The sequence below is a fragment of the Engystomops pustulosus genome, chromosome 1 (genome assembly GCF_040894005.1).
Source record: "Engystomops pustulosus chromosome 1, aEngPut4.maternal, whole genome shotgun sequence".
NCBI classification, from domain to species: Eukaryota; Metazoa; Chordata; class Amphibia; order Anura; family Leptodactylidae; genus Engystomops; species Engystomops pustulosus.
Genome location: NC_092411.1, coordinates 58,504,005 through 58,517,864, shown reverse-complemented (window position 1 = coordinate 58,517,864; position 13,860 = coordinate 58,504,005). Strand labels below are relative to the sequence as shown.

At 39.7% G+C, this 13,860-nt stretch overlaps 1 protein-coding gene across 4 annotated transcripts in view; it reads right to left on the bottom strand.

The window, feature by feature from the left end:
• Positions 1-7,610, bottom strand: part of SNCAIP (synuclein alpha interacting protein) — a 152,662-nt gene extending 145,052 nt beyond the window's left edge. The window contains exon 1 of one of the 4 annotated variants that reach the window (XM_072141245.1): positions 7,448-7,610. The gene's annotated coding sequence lies outside the window, so the exon portion shown is untranslated. Of the gene's footprint in view, positions 1-1,701; positions 1,723-5,883; positions 5,958-7,447 lie in introns of those variants that run through there. The other 3 variants (XM_072141278.1, XM_072141254.1, XM_072141262.1) reach the window with 3 other exon arrangements.
• Between the last annotated feature and the right edge of the window lie 6,250 nt (positions 7,611-13,860).

Here is a 13,860-nt window from a genome sequence, read left to right as displayed (position 1 = left end):
GGAAAGGGAGGTGCGAGGGCATGCATAATTAGCAGCCCGGAGCGCTGGACATCTAGTCCCCGCATTCTGGCCTGCTAATTATGAGTCTTTTTTTAGGCAACCCCGGCGTGTCAACATTAAAGAAGACCAGCGCTGGGATCAAAATAAAGAGGAGCGCAGGTGATTATGTCTGGTTTGTTTTTTGCAATTCTAAATTTTCCTTTAAGGTTGTTTGGTAGGCTCCTGTCACACAGTTATAATTCATAGTGATAGTACAGACTCCCTTACTTACGGTAATCTTTATGGTCTTTTAGAGTTTGTAGGAGAATATGATGGAAAGTATAGGTACCCCAATAAGCAGAGACAGTACTTTTTTTGCTGCCCATGTGATGCTGAGGCATCATTGGACTGATAACAAAGAAAGGAGAAAATCAAGATGGTGCCTGATGAGAGCAGAGAGAAAGTGTCACTCATACTCAGAACCTCTTTTATGTACACTACGATCATGTGAGGCATGTTGGCGTAGAAAAGAAGTTTCCTCCAGGAGGCATATTTAATGACTTGGTGGGACCTTCATATTTTATAGCTTTTAATTGTGGCCAAGCTGTGTAAGGATCAATGTTGTCATCAGCAGTGTCTTCTGCCTAAGAAAATGGAACGTTTCCAAGGTAACACAGGTAGAACAGACTATCACCGCTGACTAAAGGTGGCCATATACTTCTGCCAACAACTATTCCTCCTGAGCCTCCCCGTAGACATGAAAGCTGAGTCATGTCAATGTAAATGTCTTTGGATATGTGTAACATGGTTTAACTGCAGTCCTACCTGAATATACAAGCTCTATTCGGGTTCACCCTTAAAAGAGTTTTACAGGAATACTTAGCATAGGTCATCAACTGGCACCTCCATTACAACCTGAGTTACAGTGTGTATCCTAAATGGCGTCAGACCCCCACTGATCTGAAAATATCTGCAGAACCTCTTTCCCAATTTCTCAATAAACTAATTCAATATAACCTGAACAGGTCACAAAGCAGAACAGGATATCACAGTCAATATTGTCTTGGAAAGCCAATCATCAGGTGATTCATGTATCTGGAAGTTGGGTTGGGTAGATGGGAAAGGAAATATCGGTAGTTTCACTGCACTTTCATAAGCTTAGAGGGTAAGCTCATAGACTGTAAGCTCCTGTGAGCAGGGACCTCACTCCTATTGTTCCATATGACAGTTTGTACTCTGTAATGTAATATTATATTTGTATATGTCCCCTATGATTAGTAAAGTGCCATGGAATATGATAGCACTATATAAATAAAGATTGTTATTACCATTATGTTCAGTTAGTTCTTACTTTTCACAAATAATTCTCCTCAATTTGCTTTGGGTTATTTTTAGCCAACCCACGTCAGAGTAGAACCATGAAGATTTGGTTCTCGGAGCCAAGATACAAATGTAAATTTTGTACCTACATTATCTCTAATCTGGTACAGCATTTACCCTCTAAATATATGTTACCGCTTACCTTAAGCAATACCAGAGCACAAATATAGCCACAGGAGCCAGCTATTACCAAATTTGGTCTCAAGAAAAGCTTTGCAACGAAAATATAAAATCGATTCCAGAATAATTACTCAGAGCCATTCATCTCGGAGCCAGCTTTGAGCGGAGACGCTAGAACACCAGGACAATTGAATTAAAACACAATGGTCATATTAGTCTTACCCCCGGCTAGAGACAACTCCACACACTCCGCCAGCAAAGAAAACAGGTCACTTTTCTATCAAGGGAGAAGAAGTGCACTGGGGGAGTCATTGCTGGGCCCGAGCCAGGTCATTGGGGATTCTACAAGTGTTTTCATTTTCTTTTCTTGTAAACTCTTTTTGAAGAAAAAATAACTTATTGTTCTAACATTATTCTATGTACACAGATTTCATCAGAAGAATTACAATCCTTCCATTTATTGACTCAGTAGGGAAAGTGCTTTTATGTTCAAAAGGAGGACGGACTGAATGATATAATGTCGGCCGTCCTTGTATTGCATAGAAAATAATTCAGGATGGTTTTCTATTAGAGTTGTGTTGTGTAGTTCTTCTGATATTCCTCCTGTTAATGAATTTATCGATTTACAAGTGGCTGTAATCAGTACCTACAACTTCTGGAATTGTCCAGTCAGGGTTAACAGTGTCATAGATCTGCCAAACTTCTACTTCCAAATTAGAATTCATATTGGAATTTCCAATCTGTCAACATGAAAATTAAAGTCTTCTTTGGAAGTAGCAGCTTGGTATATCCATTTATCTACAACTCCCCCACAATAGCCCTCATCTGTTAGGTTATAATGAGAGTTGTAGTTTACCAATGGCTGGAAAAACACTGATCAGACGGCAATGTCTTAGATAAAAACTTTACTGCATCCTTAGGCCAAATTCAGATGGTAGTTCTGTTATCTACTATGAAGGACTTGGGAACCTTTAAAGCATCTCAGTACCAGCCAAACTTATAATAGCCTTTCTATTGTAGCATTAGTGTTAGAGGGGGTTCCAGGAATAAAATATTTATGTCCGATCCTTAAAGGGATCCTGTCTCCCGCTTTTACCCTACTGAACTAGCAGCACCTACAAGGTATGAAATGTTTTTTCCACAGAATTCCCTCTGTAAAATCTCTAAAGTTTACCTATAAAAATCTCCACCAAATCAATATGAAAATGAGCAGAGAAGAGTCATATTTTGCCTGAGCTATGTCAAATTTAGAGGCTGCACTTGATGCGTCATTTTAGATGCCCCATACCTGCGGTTCTATAGTACCTAGAAACATACTTTGGTGTCATAAATAAATATACAAATCACATCAGGTTGTGGTTCTGCAAGCTACAGAACTAAGTCAGTTAAAGAAAAAGGTGGGAATTTAATCTTTATCTGCCCATATATCCAGTTATGTAGCTCAAAGAACCACAAGCCCGATGTGGTTTTGAAATTCATATCTTTCAATACCAGAACCATGGTTCTAACTGCGAGAGAACCCAAGATATAGGCATCTATAGATACCTCCTCCAGCCTCTGAGCCTGACCCTTCTGGCAAAAGAGAACACTTCTCAGCTCATTTTCATGTGACTTTGGAGGAGATTTTTTTATTTTAGGGGACTACTTCTTTACTTGGCTAACAGTAGATTACAGGTTCCCTTAAAGAAAGATCATCAAAAGTAAATCATTGGGAATCCAGGGGGCGTCAAATGGTGAATTTCCCTTTTGTTTCCAAGATCTGTAACATCATATCACTTGGTTACACAACAACATTGCAGTTTTTTAGTGAATTTATTTAGTGAATAGGGATAAGTTGCAATACTTGGTGAGCAGTGAAGAAACTGTAAGCTTTGCTGCAGATCAGGTGTTGGACCCCTTCATATCCTCAATATCAGCCTTGAAAACCCCTTTAAACCTTTTGTACATCTGCAAAAATCTCCCATCCCCTTCCTTCATCTGTTAGATTCATTTAAGGTCATCAGAGTGGAGAATAAGGACCACATAATGTATGATGATGAATGCTGTGTCACCAAAACCTGCTCCTCTGAAATGAATATATCCGGAAATTTCTAAAAGTATAAAAAAAATTCTGCTGTCCAAATCCAGATGCACAGCAGCTCAGTGCTACCAGCAACGCTTGGGAGAGATTTCCTTGGAACATATGAGAGAAAGGTGTTTACATAAAGATTGTAAAAAGTGTCGCCAACTTCATTATAAAGTTCTCTGCAGCGGATTTCAAGGGTCTAGGATCAGCTCGGGCAACTTTCCATAGTCCAAGTGTTGATGACTTACATCTTCCATAATCCTCGGCCAGTCGCTGGCTGCTAACTGACAGCATCACGTGAGGCCGCACTCAGCTCCAGAAGATTTGCCAGAAATCCAGGGAAAACAGCAGAGGCTATAGGAGCTGATTTACCTTACATGATAACATAACAGTGGAGATGAAATGTTCCCCACATAAAGGGGAAGCTAGCGGTGACAGCTCCTTTATAGCACCTCTATACAAGCATTGTGTCTTTGGGGAAGAGGGGATATCAAGAGTAAAGTGATGTTACTTAATGACAGATTTTACAGTGCTTCAGAATCTAGGATCACACCAAGTGAGAGTATCACTGAGAGTATCTGTTCATACTAGAGTGCTGAACCGCCACACTTTCCCCTGCCCCCTCAGCTCAGAGTGAGAGCTGTAGTGTCTAACTATAAACTTGCTACAGCTTTACTCAGAGCAGCATTGGAAAGGCTTTAGAGCATTCAGGATAAAGGACCGCCCTGCACTCAGAATGTCTGTTCATACTAAAGTGCTGAACCGCCACACTTTCTCCTGTTCCCTCTGCTCAGAGTGAAAGCTGTGGTATCTAACCATGAGCCTGCTACAGTTTTTACTCGGAGCAGCAGTGGAAAGGATTTAGAGCACTTCAGGATGAAGGACCGCCCTAAGTGCATTGAGAATGTCCATTCATACCAAAGTTCTGAACCGTTGCACTTTTCCCTGCTCAGAGTGAAAGCTGTAGAATCCAACATGAACCTGCTGCCACTTATACTTAGAGAGGCTGCAGGAGATAGGCATTAGAGTAGCTCACTTCAGAGAGGACTTCAGGATGAAGAACTGCAGGGACTTTAATAGGTTTTTCACATCTATATATCTACCTACAACATCCACCATTTACTGTAACTCTGTCAGCACCGCTGCAAGGCAATGGACTATTGGTACTTCTTCCTCTATACATAAAATAGCTAACTACTGTAAGAGCTAGAAATCATACACAGACTGACAATGGTTACTCTAAAATGACTTTACCTTATAAGAGGCAGAGCGGAGGGGGAGAAGAGCACCCATAAATAATCCTCATCCCCACCTTCAGATAGTTCAGAGAAGGGAGAGAGCTGTCAGGCTCCTGTTGGGCTGTGAGTTATAGGGGCTTTTTCATCCTTCTCTCCCAGTAATGATAATCTCTCCAATGTCAGACTACACATGATGTATGCCCCGCTCAATGCCTTGTGTAAAATCCCTTTATTTCACAGTTCCTGGAGCAGACAGATCACTGGAAAACCTCTAAGAACCTGACCAAACACACACAGGAGATCTTACAGACGGCAGGTTAAAAGGACATTGAGGGGGGGGGGGGCTTCCCCATAGACTTCCTACAGCAATGCTAATGTGAAGGCGCTATAATCCATATATCTGATGGAAAACAGGCAGTCCCTGGAATCAGGAACAATGCACAGGACTCCAGAGGATGAAGGTTTATGGTGTCACTTCCCTCTAAACTCATTGCCCCCAGTTAGGATGGCGCGGTGCCAAACGTCACTCATCTCAGGAACAGCAAGGAACCACCGAGTCCTGGGACAAGGGGGGATCGCACCTCCTGCACATAACAGCTTTGTTCTGTCAGAGGGGATTACAGAGGACACATGACCTTCACTATGGAGCGGGTAACAATCTAGATTATCCTGTGTGCCAGACAATAGCCCTGCTATTATACCAGCCTCAATGCACAGCAAGCAGTGCCAGCCACCACGGGCAGCACAATAGTGGCCTCAGTGATCATCTATGTGCCCACTCACATTGTTATCACATTGTTATCAAGTATCACATTGTCACCATGTATCACATTGTCACCATTTATCACATTGTCATCATCTATAAGAGCCACACGCAGAGACTACTAGCCCCATGTACCAGCAGCTCTCACCACAGCCATGTTCACAATATACACAATGCGGACTCCAAAGGGACATATACCTGTGTTATTTCTGTGGCCACATAGGGGCCACATACCTGTGTAGCTTCTGGGACCACATACCTGTGTATCTTCAGGGGCCACATACCTATATAGCTACATAAGGGCCACATACCTGTCTATCTGCATAGGGGCCACCTACCTGTGTTACTTCGGGGCCTAAAGTGTAACTACATAGGGGCCACATTTGTAGCTGCACTGAAGTCCATTGTCTATCAACTTCAGCTCGGCATTGTCTATAAGAAACATAAGTGGTGCTCTGCGGTGAGATGTTAGGGAGCAGGGGTCCTTACACTTGCATAAGAACCCATTAAAATTTCGCCACAGGGGCTCACATATGTTCTTGCTCAGGGGCCCATATATACACTTGTACACCTTATTTGTGCACAGGGTCCTAGATATTCTAGCACAGGGAGCCATGCACATACTTGCACAGGGACCCATATCTCTTAGTGCCCAGTCATATGCTGCCCCGGGACCCCCTGCTGCATGTGCCCCTCCTTGGTCACAATTATGACAACTTCAAATCAATCAATAGAAGTGTAACAATACTCCAGTGACCTCAAGCTGAACGCATCCTCCATAATATCCCCGGCTGATGGAGCAGGCAGAGATGCAGCAGAGTACAGCCAGGTGTAGCAGATAGGAGTGACACTTGTGCACAGCTTGAATGTACCACTATACCGGCTCAGCTCTGTGTGACACAGAATACTTGATGATGTATGATGATGGAGGGACAGACACTGCTGTATGATGATGTATGATGATGGAGGGACAGACACTGCTGTATGAGGATAATGGAGGGACAGACACTGCTGTTTGATGATGTATGATGATATGACAGACACTGCTGTATGATGATGTATGATGATATATGATGATATGATAGACTTTGCTGTATGATGATGTATGATGATGATGGAGGAACAGACACTGCTGTATGATGATGGAGGTACAGACACTTCTGTATGATGATGTATGATGATTATGGAGGGACAGACACTGCTGTATGAGGATAATGGAGGGACAGACACTGCTGTTTTCATGATGTATGATGATATGACAGACACTGCTGTATGATGATGTATGATGATGTATGATGATATGATAGACACTGCTGTATGATGATGAAGGAAGGACAGACACTGCTGTTTGATGATGTATGATGATATGACAGACACTGCTGTATGATGATGTATTATATTATAGACACTGCTGTATGATGATGTATGATGATATGACAGACACTGCTGTATGATGATGTTTGATGATGTATTATATGCCAGACACTGCTGTATGATGATGAAGGAAGGAAGGACAGACACTGCTGTATGATGATGTATGATGATGTATTATATGACAGATACTGCTATATGATGATGATATGACAGACACTGCTGTATGATGATGTATTATATGACACACTGCTGTATGATGATGTATGATGATATGACAGACACTGCTGTATGATGATGTATGATGATGTATGATATGACAGACACTGCTGTATGATGGATATGGGTGAAGCCTCATCACCAAAGAACAAAGCTCGGGTGGCAGCGTTACCATGGATATGATCCCTCAGCATCTGCTCCGGGTCCACACATAGGACCAGTCCCTGCAGCAGTTCCCGTCAGCAGCTGCCCGGCATCATTGTCCTCCAGAGCCGGCACTGCCCCTCTATGCCCCCCGCAGCCGCACCTCACCTTTGTCTCGGCAGCCTGAAGCCTCCAGGACCCGCTGAGAAGGAGATGCGCATCCAGAGCGGCGGCAGCAGCGGCACAGAGCGGCCTCCCAGGCACTGAGCACCGCGGCCGGCCGCAGCCTACACACATAGGGTTAACCCTGCAGACAGGGGACGCCCCCAGCCGCTGATTGGCCTCCGCCTGCACGAGAGACCCGAGCCGGAGGAGGACACGCCCCCATTAGGTCACAACCCCACCCCATTAGGTGTTGCGGATCTGCAGAGCCTGGACCGAGGGTCAGCAGCCACCTCATACATTACTATATATATATATACCTAATACAATACTATATATATACCTAATACATTACTATATATACCCCATACATTACTATATATATATATATATATATATATATATATATATATATATATATATATATACCCCATACATTACTATATATATATATATACCTAATACATTATTATATATATACCCCATACATTACTATATACACCCCATACATTACTATATATATATATATATATATATATATATATATATACACCCCATACATTACTATATATATACCCCATACATTACTATATACACCCCATACATTACTATATATATATATATATATATACCCCATACATTACTATATATATATACCCCATACATTACTATATATATATATATCCCATACATTACTATATATATACCCCATACATTACTGTGTATACCTCATACATTACTATATATATATATATACCTAATACAATACTACATATATACCTAATACATTATTATATATACACCCCATACATTACTATATACACCCCATACATTACTATATATATCCCATACATTACTATATATACCTCATACATTACTATATATATACCCCATACATTACTATATATATACCCCATACATTACTGTGTATACCTCATACATTACTATATATATATACCCCATACATTATATATATATATATATATATACACACATCATGCATTACTATATATATATATATATATATACACCCCATACATTACTATATATATCCCATAGATTACTATATATATACCCCATACATTACTGTGTATACCTCATACATTACTATATATATATACCCCATACATTATATATATATACACACATCATACATTACTATATATATATACCCCATACATTATATATATATATATATACACACATCATGCATTACTATATATATATATATATATATATATATATATATATATATATATACACCCCATACATTACTATATATATCCCATAGATTACTATATATATACCCCATACATTACTGTGTATACCTCATACATTACTATATATATATACCCCATACATTATATATATATATATATATACATCATACATTACTATATATATATATATATATATATATATATATATATATATATACCTAATACAATACTATATTTATACCTAATACATTATTATATATATATACACCCCATACATTACTATATACACCCCATACATTACTATATATATCCCATACATTACTATATATACCTCATACATTACTATATATATACCCCATACATTATATATATATATATATATATACACACATCATACATTACTATATATATATATATATATATATACCTCATACATTACTATACATACCCCATACATTACTATATATATATACCTAATACATTACTATATATATACCCCATACTTTACTATATATATATATATATATATACACTCACCGGCCACTTTATTAGGTACACCTGTCCAACTGCTCGTTAACACTTCATTTCTAATCAGCCAATCACATGGCGGCAACTCAGTGCATTTAGGCATGTAGACATGGTCAAGACAATCTCCTGCAATTCAAACCGAGCATCAGTATGGGGAAGAAAGGTGATTTGAGTGCCTTTGAACGTGGCATGGTTGTTGGTGCCAGAAGGGCTGGTCTGAGTATTTCAGAAACTGCTGATCTACTGGGATTTTCACGCACAACCATCTCTAGGGTTTACAGAGAATGGTCCGAAAAAGAAAAAACATCCAGTGAGCGGCAGTTCTGTGGGCGGAAATACCTTGTTGATGCCAGAGGTCAGAGGGGAATGGGCAGACTTGTTCGAGCTGATAGAAAGGTAACAGTGACTGAAATCGCCACCCGTTACAACCAAGGTAGGCAGAAGAGCATCTCTGAACGCACGGTACATCGAACTTTGAGGCAGATGGGCTACAGCAGCCGAAGACCACACCGGGTGCCACTCCTTTCAGCTAAGAACAGGAAACTGAGGCTACAATTTGCACAAGCTCATCGAAATTGGACAGTAGAAGTTTGGAAAACGTTGCCTGGTCTGATGAGTCTCGATTTCTGCTGCGACATTCGGATGGTAGGGTCAGAATTTGGCGTCAACAACATGAAAGCATGGATCCATCCTGCCTTGTATCAATGGTTCAGGCTGGTGGTGGTGGTGTCATGGTGTGGGGAATATTTTCTTGGCACTCTTTGGGCCCCTTGGTACCAATTGAGCATCGTTGCAACGCCACAGCCTACCTGAGTATTGTTGCTGACCATGTCCATCCCTTTATGACCACAATGTACCCAACATCTGATGGCTACTTTCAGCAGGATAATGCGCCATGTCATAAAGCTGGAATCATCTCAGACTGGTTTCTTGAACATGACAATGAGTTCACTGTACTCAAATGGCCTCCACAGTCACCAGATCTCAATCCAATAGAGCATCTTTGGGATGTGGTGGAACGGGAGATTCGCATCATGGATGTGCAGCCGACAAATCTGCGGCAACTGTGTGATGTCATCATGTCAATATGGACCAAAATTTCTGAGGAATGCTTCCAGCACCTTGTTGAATCTATGCCACAAAGAATTGAGGCAGTTCTGAAGGCAAAAGGGGGTCCAACCCGTTACTAGCATGGTGTACCTAATAAAGTGGCCGGTGAGTGTATATACCTAATACATTACTATGTATATATATCCCATACATTACTATATATATCCCATACATTACTATATATACCCCATACATTACTATATATATATACAGTGCCTACAAGTAGTATTCAACCCCCTGCAGATTTAGCAGGTTTGATAAGAAGCAAATAAGTTAGAGCCTTCAAATTTCAAACAAGAGCAGGATTTATTAACAGATGCATAAATCTTACAAACCAAAAAGTTATGTTGCTTAGTTATATTTTAATAAATTTTAAACATAAAAGTGTGGGTCAATTATTATTCAACCCCTAGGTTTAATATTTTGTGGAATAACCCTTGTTTGCAATTACAGCTAATAATCGTCTTTTATAAGACCTGATCAGGCCGTCACAGGTCTCTGGAGGTATCTTGGCCCACTCCTCCATGCAGATCTTCTCCAAGTTATCTAGGTTCTTTGGGTGTCTCATGTGGACTTTAATCTTGAGCTTCTTCCACAAGTTTTCAATTGGGTTAAGGTCAGGAGACTGACTAGGCCACTGCAACACCTTGATTTTTTCCTTCTTGAACCAGGTCTTGGTTTTCTTGGCTGTGTGCTTTGGGTCATTGTCTTTTTGGAAGATGAAATGACGACGCATCTTAAGATCCTTGATAGAGGAGCGGAGGTTCTTGGCCAAAATCTCCAAGTAGGCCGTGCTATCCATCTTCCCATGGATGCGGACCAGATGGCCAGGCCCCTTGGCTGAGAAGCAGCCCCACAGCATGATGCTGCCACCACCATGCTTGACTGTAGGGATTGTGTTCTTGGGGTCGTATGCAGTGCCATCCAGTCTCCAAACGTCACATGTGTGGTTGGCACCAAAGATCTCGATCTTGGTCTCATCAGACCAGAGAACCTTGAACCAGTCTGTCTCAGAGTCCTCCAAGTGATCATGAGCAAACTGTAAACGAGCCTTGACATGACGCTTTGAAAGTAAAGGTACCTTACGTGCTCATCTGGAACGGAGACCATTGCGGTGGAGTACGTTACTTATGGTATTGACTGAAACCAATGTCCCCACTGCCATGAGATCTTCCCGGAGCTCCTTCCTTGTTGTCCTTGGGTTAGCCTTGACTCTTCGGACAAGCCTGGCCTCGGCACGGGAGGAAACTTTCAAAGGCTGTCCAGGCCGTGGAAGGCTAAAAGTAGTTCCATAAGCCTTCCACTTCCGGATGATGCTCCCAACAGTGGAGACAGGTAGGCCCAACTTCTTGGAAAGGGTTTTGTACCCCTTGCCAGCCTTGTGACCCTCCACGATCTTGTCTCTAATGGCCTTGGAGTGCTCCTTTGTCTTTCCCATGGTGACCATGTATGAGTGCTGTTCACAAGTTTGGGGAGGGTCTTAAATAGTCTGCAAAGGCTGGAAAAACAGATAATTAATCCAAACATGTGAAGCTCATTGTTCTTTGTGCCTGAACTACTTCTTAATACTTTAGGGGAACCAAACAGAATTCTGGTGGTTTGAGGGGTTGAATAATAATTGACCCAGACTTTTATGTTTAAAATGTATTAAAATTTAACTGAGCAACATAACTTTTTGGTTTGTAAGATTTATGCATCTGTTAATAAATCCTGCTCTTGTTTGAAGTTTGAAGGCTCTAACTTATTTGCTTCTTATCAAACCTGCTAAATCTGCAGGGGGTTGAATACTACTTGTAGGCACTGTATATATATATATATATATATATATATATATATATATATATACATAATACATAACTATATATATATATATATATATATATATACGTATCTAAGCAAATAAGGGATCCTGCACAGCAATGAATATCTAAGTAGTGGGTATATGGACACTGTTAACAACTCATGAACAGTTCTCAAGAAAGATGTGCCATATTAACCCAAAGGTAAATTAAAGATATAGACTTTATTGATTACAGAAAGACCAGACACACAATCTAAAATCACTTAAAAAAGTGTACTATGACACTCAAAACTCAGTGTGGTGAGTACAGTAAAATCACCAACACTCTGATTGCACAAGTCAAGGTAGTATGAGCTCAACAATGGGTATAACATATTAAACCTAAATGACAGTTGTAAACAGTTAATACATATCAAGAGACAATGCAGTATAGATCACAAAACAAGGTAACCAGGACAAGATGGACCCTGTAAACATCTCAGTTAAAAAACAGTCATGGCTACTTAACAAGAGCTCACACCAGAGCAAACCAGGGTACAGGCATTACCACCCAAAAAATAAAAGTCTATATCTTTAATTTATATATATATATATATATATATATATATATATATATATATACCTAATACATTACTATATATATATACAACATACATTACTATATATAGCCCATACATTACTATATATATACCTAATACATTACTATATATATACCACATACATTACTATATATACCCCATACATTACTATATATATACCCCATACTTTACTATGTATATACCCCATACATTACCATACATTACCATATATATATATATATATATATATATATCCTATAGATTATTATGTATATAGTATCACCCCATAGATGACTACATATATAGTATAGCCACATATATTACTACTTATATAGTATCACCCCATACATTACTACATATATAGTATCACCCCATAGATTACTACATATATAGTGTCACCCCATAGATTTCTACATATATATATCACCCCATAGATTACTACGTATATAGTATCACCCCATACATTACTACTTATATAGTATCACCCCATAGATTACTACATATATATTATCACCCCATAGATTACTGCATATATAGTATCACCCCATATATTACTACATATACTGTATATTATCACCCCATAGATTACTATGTACATAGTATCACCCCGTAGATTACTATGTACATAGTATCACCCCATAGATTACTATATGTATAGTATAACCCCATAGATTACTATATATAGTATCATCCCATAAATTACTATGTGTGTGTGTGTGTATAAATATATATATATATATATATATATATATATAGTAAAAGCCTATATCTTACTACAGTATGTATATATAGTATATCCCCATAGCTCACCATATATATAGTAACACCCTATAAAGCATCATGCCCTGGCATGTGCTTGGGATCATTGTCCTGCAGAAAGAACCAGACACATTTTATCTTCAATGCCCTTGCTGATGTTTTGCACCAAAATCCCACAATACATGGCCCAATTCATTCTTTCATGTACACTGATCAATCATTCTTGGTCCCTTCGCATAGAAACAGCCCCTCGTCATAATGTTGCCACCATCATAGTTCACTTCACGCTCCTTCAAATACAACGAGTTGTGTTTCTACCAGTCAGTTCTGCTATGGTTTCATCTGACCATATGACATCTCCCTATACTCTTCTGGAGCATCCAAATGTTCTCTAGCAAACTTCAGACGGGCCCGGATATGTAC